The sequence below is a fragment of the Stenella coeruleoalba genome (assembly GCF_951394435.1).
Source record: "Stenella coeruleoalba genome assembly, chromosome: 21".
Taxonomy (NCBI): domain Eukaryota; kingdom Metazoa; phylum Chordata; class Mammalia; order Artiodactyla; family Delphinidae; genus Stenella; species Stenella coeruleoalba.
The window spans coordinates 12,153,285-12,175,121 of NC_137167.1; positions in this window are offsets into that span (position 1 = coordinate 12,153,285).

Here is a 21,837-nt window from a genome sequence, read left to right on the forward strand (position 1 = left end):
AAGGTAAACAAAAAGACACAACAATGTAGCTAATTTCTCACTAACATCATCCATCTGTAACTATTGGGTAGCAAGTCTTGGTATAAATGCAATGATAAGCTTGAAATTTGAAAATTAATAAATTGGTTGGTTAATTGATCCTTTACTTAAGTCTTTTATTCTTCAGTTTCTGCTGTTTGTATATTAAAATACTTTTTTACTCTACTGGAGAAAATCAGCAGGTGCTTTTTAATTATTCAAACTCCTCTGGAAACCAAATTACTTAATGTAATTACATCTGGGATAAAAAAATTATTAATAAAAGCCATTAACAGTTCTTAGGGAACTTGACATATATACTTACCATTTTGGAAAGAGACAGAATTGACTTTTCTTTTTTATTTATTTTAATTTTGTTTCTCATAAGAATTACATGGCAACAATCAGGAAAAGATGGTAATATTTATCTTAGTGATAAAATGCACTGTGTTAAACTGTGTAAATTTTATCCATGAAAATCCATGTTGTTTTGCTGTATTTTCACCCACTTGCATAGATAACGAGGGTTCCCCGTGTCATCTCTGGTACAATGAATAATGTTTTTACTGGAGTAAAAGAACATCTTAGACCTGAAACAAAACAAATGTACATACCAAACATAGACAACCAAGCAGGGCATGAATGAATGTACAACTACACTATGAAAGAAAGAAAAGTCAACGACAAACAAAATAATTTGCATGTTTTTAAACAACTTTATTTTCTTTTAAAAAGCCAGAATCTTATGAAACTACTTTTCCAATTATCCCCTGATTCTGAATAAATGGGGAGGTGTTTTGGATGGAAAATTTAAGTGCAGCTGTTTTGATATGAAAACCTCCACAATTTCATCCTTGAGCCAACCAATAACGTACCCGTCAACCTTTAACAACTTCAGAAAAACCCTCGAGGTAGCATTTCTGCCCACCTCAATATGTAAAGGCTGCACTTGGCTGGGATTTGACCCTGGGGAAATTATTCTGAAAGGAGCAAGTTAGGAAGGTATAAGCACACAGACTTGTAACACAACAGAAACATTTGCTTTTCTGGTGCAATGAAAGAACAACTGCACATTTCTCACGGCCCTCAATTATGATCTATACGTACCAACAACACATACAAATTCTGCTTTTTATATTAGTGTTCCCACAACTGGCAACAAAACCTTGTGTCGAGCAGCTAAAACAAGGCAGAAAGTCAAGCTCTCATGATCCCAACAGCTCACACAGAGGTGACTATGAAGATACACTGTCCTTCCAAACACATGCCTGTTTGAAAACAATTCGTTTTTAGTCTAAAGCTTCTAGGGCTTATCATAAATTGAGCCATTCTTTTAAAAGTTAACCCCTTTTCTTCTCATTCAGAATTGTTGTTTCTAATTAAACAATTCAGCTGATTTGCTATCCTCTTTATGTCTCATTTAAGATTGAAATTTGCTCATCTCCATCACTGCTTTTACAAAGCACTGGTATTTTCTTCTCTGCCAGTTTCTCCCCATAATTATATTTATTTCTCTGTCTGTTTTGATGTTGGCCAATTAGAGGCTCTTTCGGCTCCCTCTAAGTTATCTTTATGAAATGATATACACGATTCTCATCATACTTCACTTAGGGTATGAGAGAATGTTCTGGTTACATTGCTTAAAAGTCTCAGGCACAGACATCAGACACTGGTCCTCAAGCTAATGCCAGCACGTGACAAAACTGACACTGCTCTTTTGCAAAATGAAAAAAAACAAACGAAAACCAAAACCAAGATAGGAAAACACAGGTTTTTATAATGCTGTTCCATTTGAGGGACTGCCCTTGATTCTGAAAGCATGTCTTTCCATTTTTTCTTATGGTTAAAATTCTCTTTCTTTTTTGAAATGAAGGCGATTGCAAATGGTAATTGCTTTTAAGGTCCTACTTGGCACAATAAAAATGCTACATAAATTTCCAGATTCTGTGAACTTCTGCCGGTATATGAAATTTAAAAATCTGAACTAATCTAAGACAAGCAGTCCCTTGACTCACTGGAACGGCAGTATTAAGTAAAAACTAAGAAATGGTGTGAGGTGTTTGCTATGGCCAAGTAGGGAATGTTTCCCATTAGCCTTTAGATAGGAATGGCTTGAATTGACAGCACTCAGTTCAATATTATATGCTAGTTTTCCTATCTTAAAACTTAGTCAAGTAACTCAAAATAATCACCCATTATTTTTGTCTCCAAAATCTTGCGTTTACTATAACTTTGCTCATCAAATTTTGATAATAAATAACAAATATTGCAAAGATAAATTTCATCTTGAGTACACCCAAACCAATCTGTGGAGTTAGGAGAAATGAGTTCACTGGGCCTGGCCAAGCTTGGTTCAGGCAGAGAGGCCTCAATTTCCTCAGGGAATCACTGGTCCTCATCACAGTCCTCCACTTATTACTGGGTGACATTGGCATCTCACTACTGTCCTACACCTTGGATTCCACTTCCTTTAGATGGAGGCTACAAGAATAATCCTAACCCACCTAAGAGGCTGCAAACTGAGCTTTACCTTATAAAATTGAAGCAATTGTTTTGGTAGTATTTTAATTCTAAGTTTTAGGTCAACATGTGTCATTTAAAGCCTAAAAAGGGAAACAGCTACTCTGGGGATGACTTTCCCAGGTGGAAGCCAGCTTAGTATTTTGATGATTATTGATAGCAGGATCAGGAGGGAATATAGAAACTATTGAACGGCGACAAATAATATTGGTTTCTTCATAATCTACCCTTTAATAAAGCTGATATAATTGATGTACTTCTATATAAACCCACACTGTATCTGCGAAGCCAAAAACACAACAGGAAAAACTTACGTCATCAGTATTTTATTACATCTGTGGATATTTCTCTTTGTTTGCTTTTGCCTCATGAGATAGCGTTTTGCCTTTTAGATCCAAGTGTTACACATTCACTAGCTGGATTTCCTACGTTTTGCAATTCTCTGAGTAATCTCCATTAATCTAGAGTCCTCAAGGGGCTCTAAGACCATTAGACCCTTTAAATGGAGAGTTGTTCTTTTATGAGCTTCACAGAGACTACACATTGAATTTCTATCCACAGAATGGAGAAAGATGTTGATTTAAAACAGGTGTAAACGTAGGTTATTTGGGTTTCTTTGATATGCTGGTGTGATGAGTAGTTTATCCCTAAAGAGCAGCATCTAGATTTTTTTTTTTCTTTCCCAAACTGCCTACTTAGGAGCCACAGCCTCATTCTGTATTACTAGGAAAGGGTAGATGCATTAGAAAACATACAGCCATGGATATCGTAAGGTAGATATACCTAACATGATCTGTAACGAAATGTCCATTTTTCAAGTACTTGAATGCAAACTAGTTAAAATAGAACTGTTTTTAAGTTTTGAGTTTTTATATTCCGTACAATTACTCTAAAGATTAAAATAAGAATGCCAAAATATTCTAAAACAAGTTTCAAGAATAACTAAAGTCAGGGGCCTCCCTGGTGGCGCAGTGGTTGAGAGTCCGCCTGCTGATGCAGGGGATGCGGGTTTGTGCCCCAGTCCGGGAAGATTCTACATGCCGTGGAGTGGCTGGGCCCGTGAGCCATGGCTGCTGAGCCTGCACGTCCGGAGCCTGTGCTCTGCAATGGGAAAGGCCACAACAGTGAGAGGCCCGTGTATCGCAAAAAATAAATAAATAAATAAATAAAGTCTTAATCAGTAGGGAAGCCAAGAGGTGTCTCACAGAGGTTTTTGATACTCTCTCTCTCCCTCCCCAAATCCAAGTAAAAATCATATCTTGCTATGCAAATGCAACTTCCAAACAAGTACCAGTGGGATTGCTGGATTATATGATAGTTTTACTTTTAATTTTTTGAGAAGCCTCCATGTTGTTTTCCAAAGTGGCTGCAACAATTTACATTCCCATCAACAGTGTACAAGGGTTCCCTTTTCGCCACATCCTATCAACACTGTTGTCCTTTGTTTTCTTGGTAATCACCTTCCTAACAGCTGTGAGGTGATATCTCATTGTGGTTTTGATTTGCATTTCCCTGATGATTAGTGATGTTGATCAATAAATGGTGTTTGGAAAACTAGATATCAACATGCAGAAGAATGAAATAGGATCTTAATCTTATACCATGCACAATAATCAACTCAAAAAGGATTAAAGATGTAAAACCTTAACCTGTAAATCTCCTAGAAAAAACAAAGAGAAAAAACTTCTTAACATTGGCCTTGTTAAAGATTTCTTGATACGACACCAAAAGCAAAAACAACAGAAGCAAAAATAGAAAAATAAGATCAATCAAAGTAAAAAGCTTCTGAACAGAAAAAAAAGCAATCAACAAAGTGAAAACACAACCTAGGGAATGGGAGAAAATGTTTATAATACATATATTTGATAAAGGGTTAATGTTCAAAATACATACATAAGGAACTCCTACAACTCAATAGCAAAAACGAAAAACGAAAAACAAAAGCCACAAATAATCCAATTAAAAAAGACCTGAACAGACATTTCTCCAAAGAAGACATACAAATGGCATACAACGGGTGTATGAAAAACACTCTTGTGAAGCGAAAATACAAATTGAAATGACAGAATTTCTAAAAAGTAATGATAATAGAGAGATATATTGAAATTAATGTTTAGAGGAAAATTCACAAAACTCCATTTTTGCAAGTCAAACAAATGAAAGGATGAAAATGAATAAGTTAAATACCAGCTTAAAACCCTATAAAAAGAATAAGAAAGCACAAAGAAGGAAAAAAATAAAAAGTAGAAATTAATGAGGGAGGAAATAGAAAAATAGTATACTTAACAAAGAAAATTACTGTTGGTTTACTTTAAAGAAATTAATGAAATATGGGAGAAATCACAAATACGAAAAATAAGAAATAATAAGGGGAAACAACCATTGAAACAAAAGAATTAAAAACATCCTAAGACATTATTATGCAGACCTCTATTCAGATATCTTTGAAGACCTACATGAAATGTATAATTTCCTGGGGTAATACAGGCTAACAGTGTTTGACTCCATTATCAATAAATAATATTTTCCACAGAAGATAAAAATAAAGAAACTATGTCACTTAAAAAAAAAAACACTTTGCCCAGATAATTTCAGAAGAAAATTCTGTCAAACTTTCAGAGTCAGTATTTCAAATGCTTTATGAATTGTTCTAAAACATTGAACATAAAGGGGTAATTTTTAATGAAGTATTACACTGATAACTAAATCTGAATTTTTTAAGTAGAAAACAACACCTATAGAGTTATATACTTATACTGATGTAAAAATACTACATAAAATGCTAGTAAACAGAATCTTATATAACAATAAGAAATAAATACAACATAACCAATAGCATTTATTCTAGAAATTCAAGGTTGGTTCAATATAAAATAATCCATTAATATCATACTCTGTATTAATAAATTGAAGGAAAAATCATATGACTATTTCCGTAGATATTGAAAATTCCCTTGACAAAACTCAACAACTATTCCTGGTGCAAACACTCAAGAAAATAGGAACTGATAATTACTTTCTTAGCATAATAAAATATATATATAACATATAATATATGTTATATATAATTATATAATTATTTTATAATAAGTATATAACCATAATACTTATCATATGATAATTATATAATTACATATGATGTTATATCTTTTATACTTTATATACAGATAACATGTATTATAATTTATATATATATAATGTGTATATATACTATACATATATGTCCTAAAATATATATATATATGGAAACATCAGAATCATTTCCAGTAAAATCACAAACAAGGCAAGGAGCCCACTAACCTCATGACTATTCAGCTTTGTACTACAGGTATTAGCCAGTGCAATTAGAGAAGAGAAATCAATTAGAGGTATAAGAATTGTTTAAAGAAGGAGTAAAATTACCTCTACTTGCAGATATTATAACCTCAGAGAATGAATGATAAAAGAAACTTAACCAACAAAAGAATTCAGTAAAGTAGCAAGATATAAAAATAACATGAAGAAATCAATGGCCTTCATTTAAATAAGCAAATAAGCTAACAGTTGTAATGATAGAGAAAATCTTATCTAAATACCAACAAAGACGAATAAATATGCAGGAATAAACTTAAGTCATGGGCCAAACTTGTATGAAGGACACTTTAAAACATTATAAAAACTTCCAGGTTCAGCCCTGAAATAAAAAGAACTTGGGGGCTTCCCTGGTGGCGCAGTGGTTAAGAAACCGCCTGCCAATTCAGGGGACACAGGTTTGAGCCCTGGTCCGGGAAGATCCCACATGCCATGGAGCAACTAAGCCCATGCGCCACAACTACTGAGCCTAAGCTCTAGAGCCCGCAAGCCGCAGCTACTGAGCCCACATGCCACAACTACTGAAGCCCACGCGCCTGGAGCCCGTGCTCCGCAACAAGAGAAGCCACTGCAATGAGAAGCCCACACACAGCAACGAAGAACCAACACAGCCAAAATTAAATAAATTTAAAAATAATAATAACTTGGAAGGCATCACTCCTATATGAACAATAAGAAAAAGTTGAACAATCTGAGAATCAATGACTTTTCTCAGACCCATAGGAAAACTGAGGTTGCAGGTAAATGAACACCTGAAAATCTGGAGAGAAGGCATGTTCAGAGTCACAGCTGAGATCTCCTCATGGCTTTGGCAGGGAGAGGGTCAAGGGTGATCACTGCAAATAATCCCAGCACCTTCTCCACAGTAAAGGCCTATATCAGAAAAGGCAATTTTGAGTCTTATCTCAGATGGGGGAAGGTCATTCCTCAAATTCTAGACACCCCCCCCAGGCTTTCTGTCTCATCTAAGAGAGAAAAAAAAAAATAGTTAACAGGGGTCAGGGCTTCAAAAAATAGATTGGGAACATTGCAGACAAGGAAGGAAATAAGGAGCAGGGGGAAAAAATTAAAAGCTACACCACTAGAAAAACAATTGTGAAGGTCACAGCCAAGAGACACAGACCCACTAAAAGACTGAGATTTAATCTTAAGATTATAGACTGTTCCCCCTCCCCCACCTTTTACCACGACCCTACCAGAGCCCCAGTATAATGATAATAGGCTACAGATGAAAGAATTGCAAGCCACAGACTTTCACTACAGAGGAATATATAGGAAGCCCAAAGTCAAGAAGGGAGACAAAAACGAGGACAATGGAGGGATCTGAAGTCTCTGGCACCATAGCTACAGCAAACATTAAACCCAGATTTACATAACTTTTCTTACTGAAAGCCCATTTATTAGTCTCTAGTACCCAACACAAGTTCAGCTCCCCACAAAATCTTATGAGGAATGCCAAAAATCAAGAAAAACAAAGGTCTAAAGAGACAAAGCAGTCATCAGAATCAGACTCAGAAGGAATTATCAGACAGGAATTTAAAATAGCTATTATTACTATGTTAAGGGCTCTAATGGAAAAAATAGACAACATACAAGAATATATAATGTAAAGAGATGGAAACTTTAAGAAAAAACACGAAAGGAGATGCTGGAAGTCAAAAAGGTAGTAAAGAATGCCTTTGGTGAGCTCATCAGTAGGCTTAACATAGCCAAGGAAAGAATGAGAATCTGTGAGCTTGAGGATATGTCAACAGAAACTCCCAAACTGAAATACAAAGAGAAAAAAAGAATGGAAAAAAAAAAAAAAAAAAACAGTACAGAATACCCAAGAACTCCAGGACAATTTCAAAAGGTGTAATATATGCATAATTCAAATACCAATAGGACAAGAAAGAGAGAATGGAAAAGAAGAAAGGTTTTATGTAATAGAGAATTTTACTAAATTAATCACAGAAAGCAAAGCACAGATCCAGGAGGGGCAGAGAACACTAACTAGGATAAATACCAAAATAAAACAAGAAAAACTCCCACACCTAGGCATATCATATTCAAACTGCACAGCCAAAGACAAAAAGAAGCTTTAAAAGAACTCAGAGGAAAAAAACACCTTCCCTATAGGGGAACACAAATAAGAATTACAACAGACTTCTCATCAGAAACCATGCAAGCAAGAAAAGAGTGGAATGAAATGCATGGATTTGAAAAAAATCCATGCAGATGAATTCCAAATAATTTATACAGACATTCTCAAGGAGGAAAGGCATAACTTTCCACTCCTCAAATACTGGCTTTCCATGGTAACTCTTTCCAAAGAGTGTAGTATGAAAAGGAAGAGGAGGAATTTAACAGTGGAGAAACCTGACCACCACTATCTCAGCTGGGTGATCAAAGTCAACACCAATAGTGATGTCATGTGATAGCATATACCCTTGGTATATGTGATCTTCCTCCCAAAACCCATAATCCCAATCTAATCATGAGAAAAACATCACACAAACCCAACAGAGGCACATTCTACAGAACACCTGACCAATACTCCTCAAAACTGTCAAAGTTATCAAACACAAGGAAAGTCAAGAATCTGCCATACCAAGGGAGGCCTAAGGAGACATAACTACGTGTAACATATTTTCCTGAATGGGATCCAAGAACAGAAGAAAATGACGTTAGGTAAAAACTAAGGGAATCTAAGTAAATTACGGAGTTTAGTTAATAATAGTGTATAAATATTGGTTAATTATTTACAACAAATATATCCTACTAATGTAAGATGTTAGTAATAGGGAAAACTGAGTATATCAGAGCCCAGTGCCATGGGGTGGAGTAGGTAACCCCTCCTAGGGTGGAAAGGCACTGTGAAAAGTTTAGTGACAAAAGACATGAATACAAAGCTGAGGGATTATAATCTCTTTTCAATATGATTTGTGCCTTAATTTACAGGTTTCCCACCCATCTCTTTTATTTTGTCCTTAAAATTTACTTATGAATGCTATTTTTCCTATAAAGACTCTCAGAGTATGGATTTTGCAGACTGAATCCTCATGGAGTAGTTTAACATATCACCTAGCTGCTGGATTACCTGTAAATTCGATGCTGGATCCAGAAGCTAGATCGGATGTAGCTTCCTGCTTTTGATTTGCAGACTCTAGGAAGTGGTGTATTCTTTCAGCAAAAGACACAGTGTTCAATTGTCTCTCTTCGGGAGATGTTAGCAGCCACTGCCGCTCAATGCCTAGATCTGAAGGAGTTGCACGAAGGTGGCATTCTTTCTAAAATCAACTGTATGGAGTTATACTTTACACACAATAAAAATCACCAGCTTTAAATTGCAGGGGGGGGAATAACCTATCTACTAAAATAAAAATGCATGATTATAACAGTTCCCTGGATTTCTGCTATTTTATATGCATATGAAAGCATTGTATATACTCTCATTCTTTCTCCTTTATCTACAAAGAACAAAATAATGACCATAAGTTTTCAAGAAATCAGCAAAACCGGGGTAAAAATGTATCTCTTTTCCTGTTCATTGACATCGCTGGGAATCCTTACCTACATGAGAGTGACCTTAACCTTCAGACTGAAATATATATTTCTTGATCTATTTGACATGTACAGCTTATCATGGTTTGCAAAACCTTTTTTACATTTGTTTTCTCATTTGGTACAAACAGCTACATCGTAAGAAGGTACAGTAGATATTATCAATGCCATGAGCTGTATTTGATCTACAAAAGGAACCTGGGGAAGGGAGAAGATAGGAAATAGCCATGGAAATAAAATATACATGCATGTGTATGACAGGGAAGAGATGAAGGAGACATTCTGGCACAGTTGATCATCTCAGCTAGAAGTTATCAGTATCAGTTTTGGGGGGAAAAAAAGGTCCTTTTTTAGGCCTTGAAAAGAATCACATAGCCAGGGCCAATAAAAATACGTGGAAACCTCACAAACAACAAATTTTCTCCAAGAAAATCAGATGGAAAACTAGGAAAAGAAAACGATCTAAATTCATTTTCCCAGATCATACTTTTACATCTTTTCATAGATTTATCTGCATTGGCAGAGAACAGAAAGAACACAGTCTCTTGAGGAAGAAAGACCTGGCTTTAAGTCCCAATTACACCATGTACCTATGTGACCATGGGTGATTCACAAGCCTCTGTGCTCTAATTATCTCATTTGAATAATGAGGAAATAATGTCTATTTCCTAAGACTGTAGAAGAGATGAAATGATACATAGAATACTCTGGGACAAATACGATTTCTAATGAAAGCTCAGCACCTATAATACTGAGTGGGGTCATGAGGGTCTAATCGTTAAGGTCCTCGGGAACATTTTCTCTCAATAGTTCAGAAACTGCTCCTGTGCAGAGAAAAAACTTACAGTTTCATTCAACTTCAATAACTTCTTCAGCAAAGGCACATTGGCAAATGGGTTATGCAACCCATATATTGTTATGAAAATTGACATTGGATACAATTCAGAAAAACTTATCCAAATTAAAATAGAAAAAAATATTCATCATTTAAAAAAGAGGTTCCTCTTTTCTGTCAATGTTTTCCTTAGTTTTTGCTCCAAATGGGACTTCAATGATCATTTTGATACAAAGTTCATAATGCCTTTGATTATAGAACATTATTCATGCAAGTTACACAACAGGGATTCTTATGCGTTATATAATTATATATTTTCTATAAATAAATACCAATAGCAATAAGTCATAATTTTTACTTCGAGGACTCAAAACCCCTCCTCTCAAAAATATAAAGCAGAAAAGAAAACTGCAGAATGATATAGAAAGGATGATGCCATTTACATAAACTTTTTAAATGTTTTGAAAATACTATTTAGTGTTTTACCTTCATAGAATAAAATATAGATGACAAACATCAACCTCCTCTGACGTAGGAAGAGGCTTCCAATGTATTTGTAATAACACTGTTTCTTAACAAATATCTGAAGCATAGATGTTAAAATATTCAGATTTGATAAATCTAGGTATTAGGAACAGAGGTGTTGATTGTATTGCTATTTTTCTATATTCTGTAATGTTTTAAATTACTGTAATTAAAATGATGTATGTACATGAAATAAAAACCTTTAAAGAATAATAAAGGGTGTAATATGAAAATTTAGAGCTTTCCAATCTAGCTCTACTATTCCAGGCCCACTTACTGAAAGTATCACTTTTGATCAAGTATGTTTTAGTTCTTTTATTGTTACCTCAATAAATCTCAAACATGTATCACTAGTCCTAATTTTATTAATTTTAAGCAAAATCTGTTAACATCTTTCTATAAAAGACAAAAGAATTAGCTCCCTGATACTACCCTTTCTCACCCCCCCTCCTCCCCTCAAATTTGTTGGTCAACATTCAGTTACGCTGTGAAACTTTTGCAAGATATTTATCAATTTCACGGCCCAGTGTCCCTATACCTCACCCTAGTTCTTGGAATTTTAAATCATTTTTGTACTTTTTTTTTTTCAATAAAACTGCTTTGAGAGGGAAGGAACATAAGTGAACTGGAGGCTAACAGTCATCTTTTTATTATTATGATGTTTAAATTGTGGTAAAATGCACATAAATTTACCATCTTAACTCTTTTAAGGGTATAGTTCAGCAGTATTAAATACATTCACACTGTCGTGCAACCGTCACTACCATCCATCTCCAGAACTCTTTTCATCTTGTAAAACTGAAACTCTGTAACCAAAAACAGTGACTTCCATTTTCTCTCCCACCCCCATCCCCTGGTAACCCCCATTCTACTTCCTGTCTCTATGAATTTGACTACTCTAGGGACCTCATATAAGTGGAATCACATAGTATTTGTCTTTTTGTGACTGGCTTATCTTATTACCATAATGACCTCAAAGTTCATCCATGGTGTAGCATGTGTCAGAATTTCCTTCATTTCTAAAGCTGAAAAAACATTCCATTGTACGTAAGTACCAAATTTTGTTTATCCATTCATCTGTCAGTGGACACTTGGGTTGCTTCCACCTTTTGGCTACTGTGAATAATGCAGCTATGAACATAGGTGTACACATATGTCTTCAAGACCCTCATTTCAATTCTTTTGGACGTATGCTCAGAAATGAAATTGCTGAATCATACAGAAACTGTACTTTTAATTTCTATAGCAGCTTCACTATTTTCTACTCCTGTCAATTGTGCACGAGCATCCCGATTTCTGAACATCCTCACCAACACTAGTTATTTTCTTTTTGTTGACAGTAGCCATCTTAATGGATGCAAGGTGGTGTCTCATTGTCGTCTTGATTTGCATTTCCCTAATAATGTTATCTTGAGCCTCTTTTTGTGTGCTTATTGGCCATTTGTATATATTCTTTGGAGAAACGTCTATTCAAGTCCTTTAGCCATTTCTTAATCAGGTTGATTTTTTTCTTGTTGACTTGTAGGACTTCTTTATATATTCTAGATATTAACCCCTTATCAAATGTATGATTTGCAAATACTCTATCCCATTCTATGGGTTGCCTTTTCACTCTATTGTTTCTTTTGATGCACAGAAATGTTTACATTTGACATAATCCAATTTATCTGTTTTTTTCTTTTGTTATCTATGTTATTGGTGTCATATCCAAGAAATCATTGCCAAATACGTCATGAAGTTTTTCCCCTATTTTCTTCTAAAAGTTTTATAGTTTTAGCTCTTACTTTTAGGTCTTTGATCAATTTTGAGTTATGAATTTTAAAGATGTTTTAAAATTTATTTATTTTATTTATCTATTTCTGGCTGTGTTGGGTCTTCGTGGCTGCATGCAGGCTTTCTCTAGTTACAGCGAGGGAAGCTACTCTTCATTGCAGTGCGTGGGCCTCTCATTGCGGTGGCTCCTCTTGTTGCAGAGCACAGGCTCTAGGCGCACAGGCTTCAGTAGTTGTGGCACACAGGCTCAGTAGTCGTGGCTCGCAGGCTCTAGAGCACATGCTCAGTAGTTGCGGCGCATGGGCTTAGCTGCTCTGCACCATGTGGGATCTTCCCGGGCCAGGGTTCAAACCCATGTCCCCTTCATCGGCAGGCGGATTCTCAACCACTGCACCACCAGGGAAGCCCCAGAGTAATGAATTTTATATATGGTTTAAGGTAAGAGTCTACTTTCACTCTTTTGTGTGTGCATATCCAGTTTTACACAACAACTTTTGCTGAAAAGACTGTCCTTTTCCCACTAAATGGTCTTGGCAACATTGTTGAAATATTTGATTTCCATATATGGAAGAAATTATTTCTGAGTTTTGTATTCTATTTCATTGGTCTATATGTCTAGTTTTAGTCCAGTTCCACACTACTTTGGTTCCTGTAGCTTTGTAATAAGTTTTGAAATCAAGAGGTGTGAGACCTCATACTTTGTTCTTTTTCAAGATTATTTTGACCATTCAGGGTCCCATATATTCCACGTGAATTTTAGGAAGGGTTTTTCTATTTCTGCAAAAACACCACTGGGGTTTTCATATGGAGTGCATTGAATCTATAGATTGCTTTGGGTAGTATCAACAGCATAAGAGTCTTTCAATCCATGGACACAGATGCCCTTCTATTTATTTGTGTCTTTTTTTCAGCAAAACTTATAGTTTTGGGTGTATAAGTCTTTCACCTCCTTGAATAATTAGTATTTTATTCTTTGTGATGCTATTTTAAATAAAACTGTTTTCTTAATTTCCTTTTCAGATTGTTCATTGTTAATGTATAGAAACCCAACTGATCTTTGTGTATTGATTTTGTATCCTGCCATTTTGCTAAATTTGTTTTAGTTCTAACAAGGTTTTTTTGTGTGGAACTTTTAGGGTTTTCTACATATAAGATCATATTGTCTGCCAACAGAGATAATTTTACTTTTTGTTTCCAATTTAGATGTCTTCTATTTCTTTCTTTTCTTCCTGATGCTCTGGCCAGGACTTCTAGTACGATGTTGAATAGCAACGGTGACAGTGTGCATCCTTGTTTTTTCCTAATCTTACAGGAAAATACTTCAGTCTTTCACCACTGAGTATGATTTTAATTATTATGTAGAGATACTTTTCTTCTTTTCCTAGTTTTTTGAGAGTTTTTATCATAAGAAGTGTGTTGAATTTCTTCAAATGTTTTTTCTGCATCAATTGTGATGATTATGTGGATTTTTCCTTCATTCTATTAATGTGGTGTATTACATTAATCGATTTTTGTTTGTTAAACATATGTTTCACATATCCTTGCATTCCAGAAATAAATCTCACTAGGTCATGGTGTATAATCTTTTTAATGTGCTGTTTGCTTGTATTTTGTTAAGAATTTTTGCATCAATATTCATCAGGGTTATTGGTCTGTAGTTTTCTTTTGTTGTAAATCTTTGTCTGGTTTTGGTATCAGGGTAATGCTGACCTTATAGAATGAGTTTGGAAGTGTTCCTTCCTCTTCAGTTTTCTGGAAGAATTTGAGGGGGATTTTTAAAAATTTAGAAAGAATTTAGAGAAATTGTTCTTTAAGTGTTCGGTAGGATTACCAATGAAGCCATACGGTTCTGGAAGGTTTTTGATTACTAATTCAATCTCCTTACTCTTTATAGATCTGTTCAAGTTTTCTATTTCTTCATGATTCAATCATGGTAGATTGTATGTTTCTAGAAATTTATCCATTTCAGCTTTTGTACTTTGCATCTCTCCCCAGTTTATGTTATTGATGTCACAAATTATACATTTACATATCGTGCAAATATTAACTTTTTTTTTTTTGCCCACACCGCACAGCATGTGGGATCTTAGTTCCCTGACCAGAGATTGAATCCATGACCCCTGCAGTGGAAGCATGGAGTTTTAACCACTGGACTGCCAGAGAAGTCCCAATATTAACTTATTTTTATAATTATTTTTATGTTTTTGTCTTTTAAATCCTATAAAGCAATAAATGTGGAGTTTGAACCAAAATGACAATAATAAGTTTTATATTTGTCCATGTATTCGCCTTTACTGGAGAACTTTATATTTCATATGGTTTTGAGTTACTCTCTAGAATCCTTTCATTTCAACTGGAAGGATTCCCTTTAGCATTTCTAGTAGGACAAGTCTGGTGGTAATTAACTCCTTCAGCTTTTCTTCATCTGGGAATGTCTTAATTTCTCCCTCATTTTTGAAGGACAGTTTTGCCAGTTATAGAACTCTTGGTTGATGGGCTTTTTCTTTCAGCATTTTAAATATATATTCTGTGGCCTTTTTGTCAGCAGAGTTTCTGCTGAGAAATATGTTGATAATCCTATTGAGGATCCCTTGAATGTGATGAGATGCTTTCTCTTACTGCTTTCAAGATTCTCTGTTTTTGACTTTCCACAGTTTAATTATATTATGTCTCAGTGTGGGTTTAGTCTACTTGGAGTTCATTGAGCTTATAGTATTGTATACCCATGTCTTTCCTCAAACTGGGGAATTTTTCAGCCACAAGTATTTCTTCAAATAAGCTTTCTGCCCCTTACTCCTTTCTTTCCCTGTTCTCCTCCTGGGATGCCTATAGTGCATATGTTGGTCCAAATAATGGTGTCTCAGAAGTCCTTAGGCTCTGCTGACTTTTCCTCATTCTTTTCTCTTTTTCGTCCTCAGATTCGATAATTTCAAATGACATGTCTTCAAGCTCACTGATTCTTTCTTCTGCCTGTTCAAGTACAAAACCTCTAGTAAATTTTTCAATTTAATTATTGTATTTGTCAGCTCAAGAGTTTCTGTTTGGCTATTTTTTATAATTTGTACCTTTCATTTTGTTCTTATAACATTTTCCTAATTTCTTTTAGATCTGTGTTCTCCTTTCATCTTACTGAACATATTTAAGGCAGTTGTTTTAATATCTTTGTCGAATAAGCCTGAAGCCTGTGTTTCTTTAGGGTCAGTTTTTGGAGACTTGCCACTCTGAATGAGCCATGTTTCACTATTTCTTTGTATGCCTTATGACCTTTTGTTGAAAATTGGGCATTTTAAAAGACAGCCACCCCACCCAGTCTTTGGAGACTGTCTCTTTATGGGGAAAGACCTTCACTAAAAAGACTGGTGTGAAGATTTAAGATTTTCTCAGTCCTTTTCTGTGCATTAATCTTCTCTGGGCCAGTGTGTATGCTTTCATCCTATTACCATATATTCATGACTGCTTTTAAATGTTTTAATTTCCCTAAGAGTCTCATCCCTATTCTTTCTCAGGACCTTAGGTATTCTATTGTATTCCCTTGCCTGTAATCTTTTGCCCCAAGTCATCTATGAGTCTTAAGCCCTCTTGAAGCTCTCTCACATCATGGTGGCTGCCAATTGTTTTAGCAACCTCCAACCTGTTAGCCAAACTATGCCATCACTCCCCTCAGTGCTCCAAGTCAGGTGAGACAGAAACCAGTCCCTTGGGCAGCCCCCATAAAGCCAGAATGTTGCAAACAAGTTATACTTTATTTCCAGCCTAAAAAAGGAACCAGGATTTGGTTGGTTTCCTTCCCTGCCACACCAAGTAGAGTGTGGGGCAAAGGTCAGCAAGCATGCCCCAAATTTTCCTATCATTTTGAGCATGGCTTTTCCCTGGCTGGGAATTGATTAAGTTGCTGCAGATCCTTAATTGGTTTCTAGAGTTTCCACAAAGCTACTTTGGTCAGTGTGTTGTTGTTTACTTGATGCTTTTGTGGGCAAAGAATGGAGCTTCCTAGTTTGCCATCTTCCTTGGTCATCTTTTTTAAAAACATAATTTGGTTACATCTCTCCCATAAATTGGATTAAATTATTTGATGTCCCTCTATTAAAATAAAATCCAAAGTCCTTGGCCTTCAAGTGTTGCACAATTTGTCCCAAGTCTTTGCTTTCCTTTCCAACTTTAATTTGCTCCATTCTTCCCATTTCTCACAAACTCTAACCACAATAATCTTCTTTTAGCTCCAGGAATGCTCAAGCCCTTCCTGCCTTGAGATCTTTTCATATGTTCTCACTTTTATCTAGAACGTGTTTCCTTCCCACTCTGTATTGCTAATGCCTTTTTTTCCCTCAAGTGTTATCTTCTGGGACCTCTCCTCAAGAAAGTTGTTCCTTACCTTTCAGATTAGGTTAATCTCATTGTTATATGCATTACAACACCAGCAATTTTTCCTTCATATTGCTCTTTCAACTGTAAAGGTATAGTTTTTTGGTTATATTTATTCAATATCAATCTCCCCTACAAGCTGGTAAACTCTTCAGCATAGTGAAAATGTTGCTGTTTATTGCTATATACACAGTACCTATAACAGTTCCTAGGACACAGTAGGCACCCCAAAATATTTTTTGTTTATTTGTTTCTTTGATGAATAAATGAAGCTTTTCATTTGTATGTTTGCCTTGTTTCACTTTCTCTCCTCTTTAACCCTATAGCAATACTGCTGCATATGGATTTCCTTTCTGGTTTTAATATTTACACACTTCAATAGACAGTCTCAATGTCATTGCATTTTACCGCCAGGCTCACCTAGGGCAACATTACAAAGTGCAAAACATTCCTCTTTCAGTGTCCTTTGCCCACCTTAAATCATTTTTTTTCCCTTCAGGTAGCCGGTGCTCTCATCCTGTGAAGAAGTAATTGCTTCTAAAAGAGACCTTGAGTTCTTACTAAATTCTGGACTTACTTCATCAAGAGGCTCTCTTAGCAGCAGACAGTGCATAAACATACAGTGGAATTGCCCACACCTTTGACAGGCATAGAAGAAAGCTAGTTGTGGAGGGAGCTTCTCCACAACTCTTAAGTAACGATGCAGAGTTTCTCTTATTCTGTCTCATTCCTTTTCTCATTCCTTCATTCACTGCGATATTTTGAGTACCTACTCCATGAACAGTGTATACAGGAGCTAGTAGTCCAAAGATTAATATGATTCGATCCCCATCTTTAAATTCAGTCTAGCAAAAGAGATGGATACTTGAATTATAATACATTACCAATTATTAATTCATTCAACAGATTTATTGAGAACTTACTCCATGTCAGGCTGTTGGGGAAACAAAGATGAAAATAAATATGATTACTCTCAAACAGATTACAGTATAAAGGCAAACATATTTGCAAGCAATTATTGTTAAAACACATGGCCCAGGTCTCATAGATGGAAGTAATTGCCTCATATAATTCTTTCAGCAACTCAGCCCATAAAGGCAATTTCCATCCTCAAGAATATTTTGCTATTGGTACCTTTAACAAATGGCAAGGAGACAGGCCATTTTTTTTCCAGAAGGAAACACAGTAAAATATAAAGGGAAAATTATGATGAAGGAAGACAAATGGACCTATAAAATACAGGGAAGGAAATGTCAAGAGGATAAAAGGTTAGAGTAAAAACACACTTAAACTTTTAATAAGGTCGAATGGGAACCAATTAAAAACAATAATACTTTCTCAATTCAGTTCCACAGAGAAAGGGCTGATGGGACCTTGCCAGGTCACTTGGTTCAATTCCCTGCCTCTAGGCCATATTTAATTTCAACTATCCTGGGTAGTAACTGTGATGTTCCCACCTGTATCCCCTGGCTTCTACGCAATAGCTTTATTTTCACCCATTAAACAAATTCATTTTTTTCACCATGGCAGAAGGCATCAACTGAACCGGCATTCATTTGTAATTCATTGTTTCTTCTAGCACTTGTCACAGGCAGTATCTGATACAGAATTCAGTAACACATTTGCAGTGAGATATGGAGTATCCAAAACGTATCCCTTCAATCTTCATCATAAAATTGTTGGGAAGGATAGAGTGTGAGGCCTGACACATAGGGAATTATCTTAGCCAATTTTTTGGTACCATGGTGAAGTGACACTTATCAAGTGTTGGAATTTGTTTGTGCTAAGGATCCAAATTATAAAATGTGTAATATTCAAGGTCCCCATAGATTATCAGGGTTGATAATCTATGAATCTACATATTCTGACATTTTATTTGACCTTACAAGGGAAACCCAAAGTATCATAGTGGATATGGTGATGCTCTGTCCAGATCCCACCTCAGGGCCAACGGATCCATTCCTCAACTTTTCAACAGCAAGGGTCTTTTGTGCTTGCATTATATTCACTCCTTGTTACGTTTCTTGAATGTTCAATTTATTAAATCATTGCCAATAAGATGTATAAATTAAGTTTCCTTAAATATTTCAACCTTTATTATAAACTTAACTAAATCTCCTTAAACTATTTAAAATAGACTTTAAAATTTAGACTGGCTGATTCTTTTGAAACGTCAAACACCTTAATCAGTAAACAAAAAATACAGAAATACTATGTTTTCAAAATGTATTACTATACTTAGACCTAACATTGTTCTAAATATTAACAACATGTGCTTGATTTCTTTCTTTATTATTTCTAGACAACCTTACATATTGCTAATTTTATGGACATACTAACTTTGATACCATCCCAGGTTACAGTATTCTTATTAAATCAACAGGATAAAGAACACAGTCTCAGAAATCTAAGGTTATAGAATCTGGGTTACCAACCAACTGATCCTTAGTTGGGAAATGAGACCTGATTGTTTCTCTCAAGATGACTTTAAAAGATTATGCAGTCTTTTATGGCTGTAATTGCTTATTAAACTAATAAGAATTTTTATAATCAGGATTTCATCTGGATTTTAGCTCTTCGTAACTGGTGGTTACTCCCCAAATGATGTACCCTTAAGATCCACTTGGATGATGTCCAATGACACATGTCCCATTACAGCAATATTAAAATGTACGTATGTGCAACGATAGCCCAGTAGCAATGAGCACACCTAGCACCCAAATCTTGGTTTCAAGATACCATTACCCAATAAAAGAACTAGGGCTACTTGGAGATATGGCTGATTCCAGGGGTGGGGGAAAGAAAGTACAAGATGAGCCTGGAATATCTTATTGTACCAGAGAGTAAGAAACTGCTCAAAAAATGATGGGGGAAATGCCAACCAATAAATGTAGATGGAATAAAAGAGAAATTAGAAAAAATTTCAACCCTATATAATATATTTAGAATGTGTTGCAATATCCTACTTAGAAGTTTTTTACTACACTGATTAGATACATTACTGGATGGACCTTACTTCTGACAATATGTCAGCATTGTCGTCCCTTCTTTCTGGCATGTCCTTCCTCCACTTCTCAGTCTCAGCTGAATTAGAACCTCCTCTATGAGCCTATCCCATCCCACTGAACACCCTGGATCTCCTCCTCTGCTCTCACTAAGCTTCAAATGATGTTCAGATGTTGCCATTTTTCTTCTTGCCTCATGGTTACCTGTTTGTACATGGTGTTTCGGAACTACCCTCCCATCAAACATTCCCTCCCATTTCCCCACGCACAATTTTGAAAGGGGAGCATGTTATTTATTTTCCTTCATATTACAACTCCTTCCTCTCCATTGTCTCACTTCACTACTGCCTCAGAATCACATAGTCTTTAAGATCACAGGTTTGGGTGTAAGTCTCATCCCAGTTCATATGCTGGTTCTACCACCAGCTAGGTGTATGGCTTCGGATATTTACTTCTCTTCACCTCGGTTTTCTCATCAGAATAATGGTAAACTGTTCTTGACAGAGCTGTAGTGAGCATCGTGTAAGTTAATGAATGCCAAACTCTTAGCACTGACTAGCAAAAGCTGCTCAATGAATATCACCTGCTATCATCCTCATCATCATTCTCCTCCTCCTCCTCCTCCTCATCATCAGTGCTACAGTAGCATCATTAGTAGCTGTCAAGAGCCACAAAATCAGAACAACTGATGAAATCTGAATGTCTCGGTGCTGAAATTGAAGAGTGTTTAATGAGGTTTTAACCATAGTTAACTTTCTGACCAAAACTTCAGAGACTCTCACAGAGGAAAAGTTAAGCCATTTTAGCCCTGAATTCAACAAAAGCAACCATTAATTCTTAACCTAATTAATGACCTTAACAAATATGTGTTCCAAAAGCAGGGAAATCTATTAACCAGATAGAGTCTGACTCATATATTCATGGGTCCATCCACTAGCCAACATTTATTGAGCATCTACCATGTGTCAAGTACTCTTCTACGTGTTAGTGACATTGCAATAAACAGAGGAGACCAATTCCCCACTTCCTTGAAACTCACGTTCCAAATGGAGGTGGAAGATCCAGTCATTCCACCCCAAAATAAATGTTGTACATTATAAATCACATAGTGATGAGTACAAAGACAAAAAGGGTAAGGAGACATAGAATAATGAGGAAGGTGCTACTTAAATGGGGAAGTCAGAGAAGACCTCTCAGATGAGTGTTCACTTTTGAAATTCCTGATTAAATTCATCTTCCCATATTTTGAATAATATAAGACATTAAGTCTAACAATATTTATCAAACTCATATCCTTAATTATATCAAGTCTTGCCCAAGATCACTGTGTCCAAATATGTAGATAGAAGAACATAATTACTGGTTATGGATTAATTCCAATCCATAGTATGTCTACAGCTCTTGAACATGGATGCCAACTGCAGTTAGTTCCATAACGTGAAGGGAAACAGGGAAGCCAGCCTGGGGTAACTAGTTTATGCTAGCCTGAGCTGCATCTAGGCAATTTATGGGAAGCAGTTTATTCCAGACTCATTCATCAGTCTACAAATACCATCTTCATGTCATCCCAGAGAACTTAACCTGTGAAACCACTGATGGTGTTATATTAAGTAAATTCATGCTATGGACCAGAGATCAAAAGAGTGGTTCTAGTCACATGTTTGCTTCTAATGTGTCCCTTGACCTCAATCAAGTCAGTAAACCATCTGATCATTATTTTCCTCATCACTATTACTGAGAAGGAAAAGAAAGTGCTGTGGTCCTTAGTCCTAGACTAAGAACCAGAATTTAAGTTCCTGAGTGGCTGTTTCATTGGTTTTGTGACCTTGAGAATATCACTCCAAGCCTCTGGTCCCATCTCTAAAAGGAGAGTTAGACTAAATGATCTTTAGTGTCCTTTACGGC